This window comes from Gavialis gangeticus, unplaced genomic scaffold, assembly GCF_001723915.1.
Source record: "Gavialis gangeticus isolate Ggan-Ray unplaced genomic scaffold, GavGan_comp1, whole genome shotgun sequence".
Taxonomy (NCBI): domain Eukaryota; kingdom Metazoa; phylum Chordata; order Crocodylia; family Gavialidae; genus Gavialis; species Gavialis gangeticus.
This window is the reverse complement of record NW_017728992.1, coordinates 197069211-197077807: the sequence shown is the minus strand read 5'-3', so window position 1 is coordinate 197077807 and position 8597 is coordinate 197069211. Positions and strand designations below refer to the sequence as shown.

Genomic DNA, 8597 nt, shown 5'->3' with positions numbered 1-8597 from the left:
TTATTCATATTTTGCCTCTGGCTTTGGGTCTCATTTTTATGTCACTGGCGCTCTTAGACAAATTCTAGAGGTACCAATACATTGCTGTTTGTTCTTGGGCCAAGTTCAATACTGGAGGGGCTCCATCATCTACAGTGAAATGACACCATAGTTTAAACTGGTCCCTTGCACATTATTTTCTTACTGGTGAATTGTTCAGGGTTTGTTTGGAGGTGGGGGGGGGGTTGTTTTATTTTGTTGTTTGGGGTTTTTTGGTAGGTTATAGGTTTTTGATGGTCCCTGACTTCATTTCATTTGAAGATATCAAACAAACTCTTTTTAAAAAGTTTGACTCTCTTAAAGCCAGACTTGTTTCAAGTTCCACTTTCTAGCTCTGTTTTAAGCCATTCATCCCATGCTGAAGACAAGGGAACTTGGATTTGATCACTATATTAAAAAGCACAAACTATAGGTTTGAACCTACAACGTGTGTAGTAGTGGGGAAAGTATCAGGCTTCATGCAGCCTACTGGAGTATCTGCTCCTGCTACTGACTTTAACAATGAAGGCTCTTGGACACTGTGCTGCAGGACAGCGGTACCAAGTCCAGGTATGGATGTAACGAAGTGTGGTGATTCAGAACCACGTGCATAAGCTTTCATCTGGATAACAAATAGGAACGACACAGTAGAACTGGGCTCATTCATATCTGGGTGGTTTTCAGTAGGCTATCAGATTAAAGATGAGCCACTCAACTGTTTGCTACAGTTTTTGCTTCAAAGAGCTCCACTCCTCCAATCAGCTGCAGCTCAAATCATGGCAGAAGCAGTGCCCTTTGTTATACCAAACTGCTGAAACAAATCAACAGCCCAACACAGCTGTTTAATGCAGCCATACATCCCCTCCTATCCCCCACCACCTAATTTGTAAAACCTTCCTGTTCACGGGGTGCAAAGCATTGGGGGTTGACTATGTACTAGTCAGCTTCAGAGATATGTTGCTATAGATCTCTTCCTAAAGTTTTTGCAGTGCATAGGACATTGTGGAGTTTTGCTATTCTCCCAGGAAGACTAAACTATATGAACATCATCATTGTTCGTATTTTATTGCAGAACTAGAAATCACAAGCATTTCTACTAGAGAGGAATTCAAGTTAAAAATGTGGATATCACTGCTGAGTTCCAACATCCCCAAATTCAAAATCTTTCGGATCTAAGGATCATCATCCAAATTCATTCTAGGTAAAAGGGCAGTTTCAATCTCTCACCCGTGCTGTACCTCAGAACAATGTAGATAAGCCAAATTCAAATACACAACCAAGTGCCATGGCCCAACAAAGAATCCAGAGGATCAGTATGTGAACCATGTATTTTGAAAGTACTTATTACATAAAACCCTCCTAGCCGCTTCTCGTGTTTGCATGCACGTTTCTTCTTATTAAGTAATATAATTAATGGAGCCGTATATGAAATGAGAAGCGCATCCAGCTGCCCATTTCCTTTCCCATATTCCCTGCGCACAACTGATAAAAATGTTCTCAAGCATTCTCTTTGGCTTGCAGTACTGAAATGTTCTTGCAGTATGTGGCTTAAGTGAAATAATCCAATAATTAAATTAAGTCAGTGGGGCTTCAAGCAATACAATATTTGGATGTCTGGTACCACAGTTGCTTGCATGGAGCAATCACAATAGTTTTTGCAAATGAAAAAAAAGGACAAAGACAAGGCTCGCCGACAGAACTTTTCCTTTATAGATTAGCATGATCACCCCTCTCCTAGAACCTAGCTAATCTGCTCACAAACAGTCACACAGAAATAGCAAACAGAATTATCTGATAGTGATATGAAATCTTTTGGACCAAAGGAGCCCAAAGCACTTTACAAATGGAAACCACTCTATATGGAATTTCTAAGGCCTGCATAAAAAAGGTTGGAGGTTCACCTAAGCCTATTGTCCATTAGGTCAGCATGACAATGTCCGCAAGGTTAACATCAAACCCACCTGAATTTGAATCCCCTTTGACTCTACATATTCTTGCCTGTGGAAGAAACCATTGCATTTGAGATGCTTACAAATTCATTGCTATTCCTTCAGAGCATGCTGCTGCTACCTCAGCTGTTGTTCAAGAAAAGTCAGAAGAGAAGGTGCAAAAGTAGCTCATAACTACCTCGCCTGAATCAAGCACAACTCTGATATAGCAGAGCAAAGCAGAACATCAGTCTGTTTGATCACCTCCTTTTTCTCTCAGAGGCAACCCAGGCAGCAGATCTGTGACCATTCCTTTGTTTCCCAGACATTATTAAGTTGTAGGTATTACCAGTGCCTAAAAGTGGGAAATCAAAGCGGGAGCCAGATCATCACCCAGAACAGGAAGTAGAGGTGGTAGCAGATTGAGAGCTGTGAACTATTTCTTTCTTTTTATGGCAACATCAGATATTTGACTTCCTGATATGTTTTTATATATATTAAAACTTAGTGGCTGAATAGGATCTTCTGAGCTCTGTGGAACCAAAATTGTTTTAATGTCAGTATCTCAAATTGCAGCAACCTGGTTTCTTAATGAAGAGGTGTATTTGAAACTCCCGTAGTATGGGTATGATCCAGAACCCATCAAACTCAATGAAAAGACTTTTATTGACCTCTGAACACTTTACCACAGGTCCAGTCCTATCAGTGCTCCTTCTGTCTATACTTGAAGGAGGGAATGGAAAGAAAATGAAATGGGAAGCCTTTCCATCAGGGTATGAACTCACTACTCACTCAGCTGTGACTTGCCACTAGAGACCTGGTGAGCAGGGAGGCCTCTTCCAACCCTACTTCTCTACAATTCACCCATCCCTCCCCTGCTGCAGCAGCACCATTTGAGACTGCAGGGAGGGGAGGGAGGCAATGGGACCCCTCGAGAGCAAGGCTGAGGGACTTGGCAGGGGGGTGGGGGGCTGTGCAGGAAGGTTGCTGCCTAACCAGGTCCTGAAGCTCAAGTGCTGTGGGCTTGCTGTCACACACACTGGGTACGTCTCCAGCTCACATGCATCCCTCAGGCTGTCCCCAACTCCTGGGCAACATCAGCCTGAGGAAAACTCAGCTGCTCCCCTGCCTCTCTCTCCCCTTCCCACCTTTGCCCCTCAGCTCTGGCCTGCATCCACCCCTCCCCACCCTCCTTCTTTGGTGCCCCCAGGTCAGCTGGAGGCAGCCTAGTAACACACAAGGTGAGCAGACAAGCACCCCTGGGCCTGGCAGCGGCAGCAGAGCCAGCAGCAGTATGCACAGAGCTGGGGCCAGGGGCGGTGGTGGCAGCAGTGGCTGGTGCAGGCAGCTCCCCTCCAAATAGGCTTCAATCCACAGCTGGGAATGGAGACTGCCTGCAGCCAGCTCCTGTATCCACAAGGGTAGTGACAGAACCCTGTGCCCACAGCCTGACCCCACCCCATAATTTTTTGGGGCCCCCTGAAAGATATAGTTTTGGGGCCCCCTGATGCTATGAAGCCAGTGGTGGCAGTGGTGTTGGTGGGGGGGGGGGGCAGCCACGAAGCCAGTGGCAGCGATGGCAATGTGGAGTGGTGGCAACCACCCGGCCCCCTTGCTACGGCACTGCTTTGGAGTGCTCACTGCTGCAGGGGGCCCCTTGGCTGCACGTTCTGCAGGATAGGGTTGGTCAGCCCTGCTCCACCCACAGCTGCTCCATCCCAGAGTAGTGGCTTCCCAAGCTGCAAGCTGCCCACCACCCCACATCAGCCACTGCTAACTCTCACCAAACTGTATGTGGATCAGGTGCATGGAGCGGGATGCTGTTGGAGTTGTGGGGCTGGAGCTCAGGGATTGCTGGAGCCTGGATGGGTTTGGGAGCTTTCTGGGGTTGGCAACACTCTCCTCTGCTCCCCAGGGCTGGCAGGGGGACATGGGGTCCAGTAGTGGCCACCCACCCAGATACGCTCAGTGCCAGTGTGAAAGGTATGCTGGGCCACCATTTCTGAACCAGGGGGCTTAAGGCTGAGGGAAATATTCCCTGGACCACTCCACTAAGCAACCACGGGTGTGACAGACCACAGAACAGGAGGGTGGGGGAGGCCACTACATCCTGGAGTACTGGAGAACTTCAACTTGCATGGTACATCTGTGAGGTGTGACCATGTTAATGGAACAGGAGCTGGGTTGTGCAGGTCAGAGATAATCCTGCTCTGGAGTGACGTAACTTTGAGCTGCATAACAAGTGCTTTAAGCCACTTAAAAGTGTTAACGCGAAGCCAGTCTAGGAGTTAAGAGCTCCAGAAGACACCCACAATTAACGTGTAACAAGGCTGTTAGTCAATTCTATCCTGGGGCAGCCGTTCCCTCAGTGTAAACTTGATCATCTGCCACGCAGGACATCTTTGTATGTGCCCCAAGGTGGGCGCTTTAATTAGAGAAGCTCTGAAGAGCCGCTGTAATTAAAGCACTTGCAATTTCTTGTGTATTCTCACAAGAATGGCTGGGGGCAGGGGCAACTTTAACTAAAGTACATTTGATGCTCTTTAGTTAAAACACCCCTGTTGCCATGTTGAAGTGCAGGGTAACTGAATACATGTGATGCTGAGGCTGCTGGAGCATGCTAACTTTACTAATCAAGTCTGCTCTGATGTGTGCTAATTAGCATGTGTTGGAGCAGGCATTGGGCATGTGTATAGGTGCCCTACCTCCTACTAAGGGCAGTCAGCTTGTTTGTCCATTGACTACAGAGTAAATTCTGGGTTAAATTACTCGGTGGCAATATTCTCATGCGTCTTCCTTCTAAGATAGTCAACATGTACCTTTTAAATTTGCAGTGCTCACATGGTGAATACTTTTGTGTAACATTTCCCCTGTGACTGAATATTCATGACTCCCTTTGAAATCAATAGCAACTTGGTTATTCAGTAATCGTAACCAGCTTGAAAAAGCTTGCGTCCCTCAGGCTATGAGGCTGAAAAAGCCTGATCCAAAGTGCAGTGAATGTAATAGAAAATCAGTCTCAAATAAATTTGAACCATCCCAAAATGTATTGGCTCTGGTACTATCTGAACTCATGTCCCTCAAGGGATATACAAGGTCAGCAGACCGCCCTTTGAGGTAGGCCATGTCCAGAAGAGGGCAGATGACTGATACCAAACCAGAAGCAATCCTGTCCTTTCAAGCTCTAGTTGTTTTTGTGTGTTTGATCTCACTAACAACTTCTTTCAAAGACTAATATTGATTCCTCTTGTTTTTAATTTAGTTACTTAATTTTAGTATTAGGCAGCATGTGCCCATGGGAACAGGCCATCTCCAACTGAAACCTAAGGTGAGAGATTTCAATTATATTATTTTCATGTTTGCAGAAACATTAAATATCTGTTGAACGTTGCACTTGCATATGCACAGCAAAGTACAATTTAAGCAAATCTGCTCCCATAATTAATTTACTTTAATTAGAACAGGGTGTCAGATCAATTGCTTGTTTTTTATGGCCCGGCATAAAAATCTATATTTAATCTCCCTATTGTTAGCTGCCGTTGCTCTCTCTAATTATTTATTTTTATAGAAATCTATAGTTCGTCTGGATGAGAAAAATTAAGAGAAACAGATTTTTTTTTTAAATTTAAAAATAGGTTAATCTGTTGATTTCCAGGAAGTAAAGGTATATTGGTCTGGGATTCACAACTAGGTAAGATCGTTAGAGCCCTATCAGTTTTAATGGTGCCACAGAGCTTTGCTCTCGCTGTGGTTGCAAGCCAAATCTTCTGAAGGGTGACCATCACAAATGTGCTTGAATATCCCACAGTGTACATGTGATTGATAATGCTTCTCAGTGCTCTTTGCTGAAATGACAACTCGTGGCTGGAAACATACACAGCAGTGAACAAAAGGGCCCAATTCTAGGACATGACCCCTGAAATAGGGTCAGCTTTGTGTACTCTCGTGTAGAAGAAGACCAATTGCATAACTGCTCTCTACACAGCATTACTGACAGGAAGAATCAATACTGACATGGTGAGATTACAAACAGCCCCATCTATTTTATCATATAGACACACGTAAAGCCTACATCTAGATATACTTTGCTCTTCTATTTGGATCTGGTGGCCTCTGCAATGGAAAACAGGGAGTCCCATTAGAGGGCTCTTGAGACATCAACCAATTCCTATATACAACACATAGGCTTCAAGGTCTCTTGAAGTAAAATAATACAGGAAACTTGGGTGACGAGGTGAATTTCTTTTCAACCAGGTTGAGGCAAAATTCTCAAGTGAGACCCAAGCCCAAATGCTACAGTTGCACCAGCAAGTACGTGTGCTTGCTGTTTGATAAGTAAAAATCAAGGGCTGCATACTGTTTCTCCCACTAGATATCTAGAGTCAGGTCTATCTGCTTAAAACCCTACTTTGCTTTGATTGCAAAAGTCAGACATGTCTTAACAGGACTCATATGAACTAGGCAGCTGATCATGTATGTGAGTAACATGAGATCTTCCTCCTCCTCGAATAGCCTAGTAGTTAATGCAGTGACCCAAGACCTCAGAGATCAAGGTCACAGAATGGCTTAGTCCTCAAGTTAAGGGGCCAACTATGAGCACCGTCCACCCTCCCCACTGGGCAGCTAAGAGGGGAAGAGCCAGAAGGAAAGCCTCAGGGATTCAAGTAAAGTGGAACAGGACACCTATTCCCGAGATGCCTAAATCCACTTGCATGCCTAATAGGTGGACAAAGATCTGGCCTTAGAAGCCTAGTAGAGCTGCCACATGGGGGAGTTGCTCCGTTAGCTCAAGCAGTAGCCGTGCTTTCAGCACTGCATGTTCACAGAGTTGATCCATAGTTGGGTGGGGAAAATCATTGCCAGCATACTGAAAAAACAGCAGGTGAAAGTTATGGAAATGTAGCCCTTCATTTATTCCCTCACATTTTTGGCTACCAGCTTCCCAGAGTCCTTGATAATAAATTACATTTTTTTTCCTTAATTGATTTTTTGCACTGATCCCAACTGGCAAGCAACTATTTTGCTTCCCTGCATTTCTGATGTGCTGCGATACACATGGCTGGTTTTGTACGATTTTGCTTACTCTTCCTGTTGATGGACCAGGCTGAGTAAAGACAGGAATAGAGCTCCAGGGGGCAGAGTGTTTATTCATTAATTATGGTAGGTGATGAGTTTTCCTGTATATGTCAAATTTCTCCAGAAATCATCCCTGATTGAAGCATTTTCACTAAAGATGGTAACGATTACATTACAAGCAAATCATGTACTGTAAAAACACCTAGAGACTTTGATTCACTCCTGTGTACTTTCTCATAGGGCTGCTGTGAAGCAGAAACCATGCAATGCAGAGGTTGCTTGAACACAGTAAGATGCAAATATCAAAAGTTCAAGCCATGTATAAGAGAAGCTATATTCAATCTGATTGAAACAACAATGAAATGCCAGACTTAATGGGGACATAGTCTTAATCATCTGCAAAGGAAAGCCTTGAAGGCACTTAAGAAGAAATACCTGAACATGATGGTTACAGGTCAGAAAGAAGTTGCAAAGGAGCACAAGCCTGCTTTTGTTTCTTAACAAAATGTGGACAGTCTCTAAGGAAAAGTGCATGGATGTTCTCTTAGCTCCAGCCACAACAAATTGATGCTTTGAGCAGGGAACCGGAATACAATCTAGCTGATGGAGAAACACCCACATGCCCCAAGAAACGTTAAGCTTCCTGACCCTAGGAGAGACATTCTTCTTTAAGCAGCAGTTCAACTTTGCAAACCTGTCCTGTTTTAAAGGACTTCAAGCTGGCTGCTTACACCCAATAGATTGTTCCATGGACTCCAAGAAATTAGACAGACAAGATGAAATAGGTAATGCAATAGGCAACCGGGGTATCTCTTGTCGTATGAAGCAGTGAAGATGCTCAATTTGTTAACTGCACTTTTGATCTCCCTATTGTTCATTGTTCAGGGCTACATAATTTCCGTGGTGACGTGGATTATGATTTGTATCTCTACGCTCCATTTTTCGATGTTTTTGTAGAGCCCTATGGATCAGCAGCAGTGCCAAAAGGAGAAGCTGGCTTCTACACCCACTAAGCACTGACAGGCTAGAACAGTAAGTAATTCTCCCCGTTTTCCTTCTGCCAGAGCTGCTGCAATTGGATAGGGGGCTGCATAGGCTGCTGGAGAGGGCATATAGCTGGCAAAAGGCTGAGAACCTGAGTTGCAGGTTGGGACCCAGGACCTATGTGACCCCTGTGAATATGGACGCAGAAGGAGGATCTGGGAACATAGCATCTGGAAACATGCCTGAGGAGTTGATGCTGGGGGCCCTAGGGTCATGCAAGGGCAGATAAAGATTACTATTGCTGATAGCTCATTACTGATAAACGTCTCCTTGGACTGCTATCTTGACAGGGCAGAGATGCTTGCATGGATCAATGACCCTAAAAGCAACACCATCAAGAGTCTTGTATTCCTGGTGAGGTAACCCATGGCAGTAAGGTCAAAGATCAGATGAAGAGCAGTCGAACATAACATCAAGACCTCAACAATGGAGGAGACTGATGCAAAAAACATACTTCTCAATGGCTACGAAGGTGGATGAAGGCTGCAGTAGAAGAGTAACCCCAGTCATCTTAGATTTTCTTGCTACTGG

The 8597-nt window shown here is 44.6% G+C and overlaps 1 long non-coding RNA gene across 1 annotated transcript in view; it reads right to left on the bottom strand.

The window, feature by feature from the left end:
* Positions 1–7803, bottom strand: part of LOC109299953 — an 18743-nt gene extending 10940 nt beyond the window's left edge. The window contains exons 1-2 of the long non-coding RNA XR_002098073.1: positions 7792–7803; positions 3550–3557 (exon numbers count right to left, since the gene is read on the bottom strand). This is a non-coding gene — a long non-coding RNA (uncharacterized LOC109299953). The remainder of the gene's footprint in view (positions 1–3549; positions 3558–7791) is intronic.
* Positions 7804–8597: the final 794 nt, after the last annotated feature.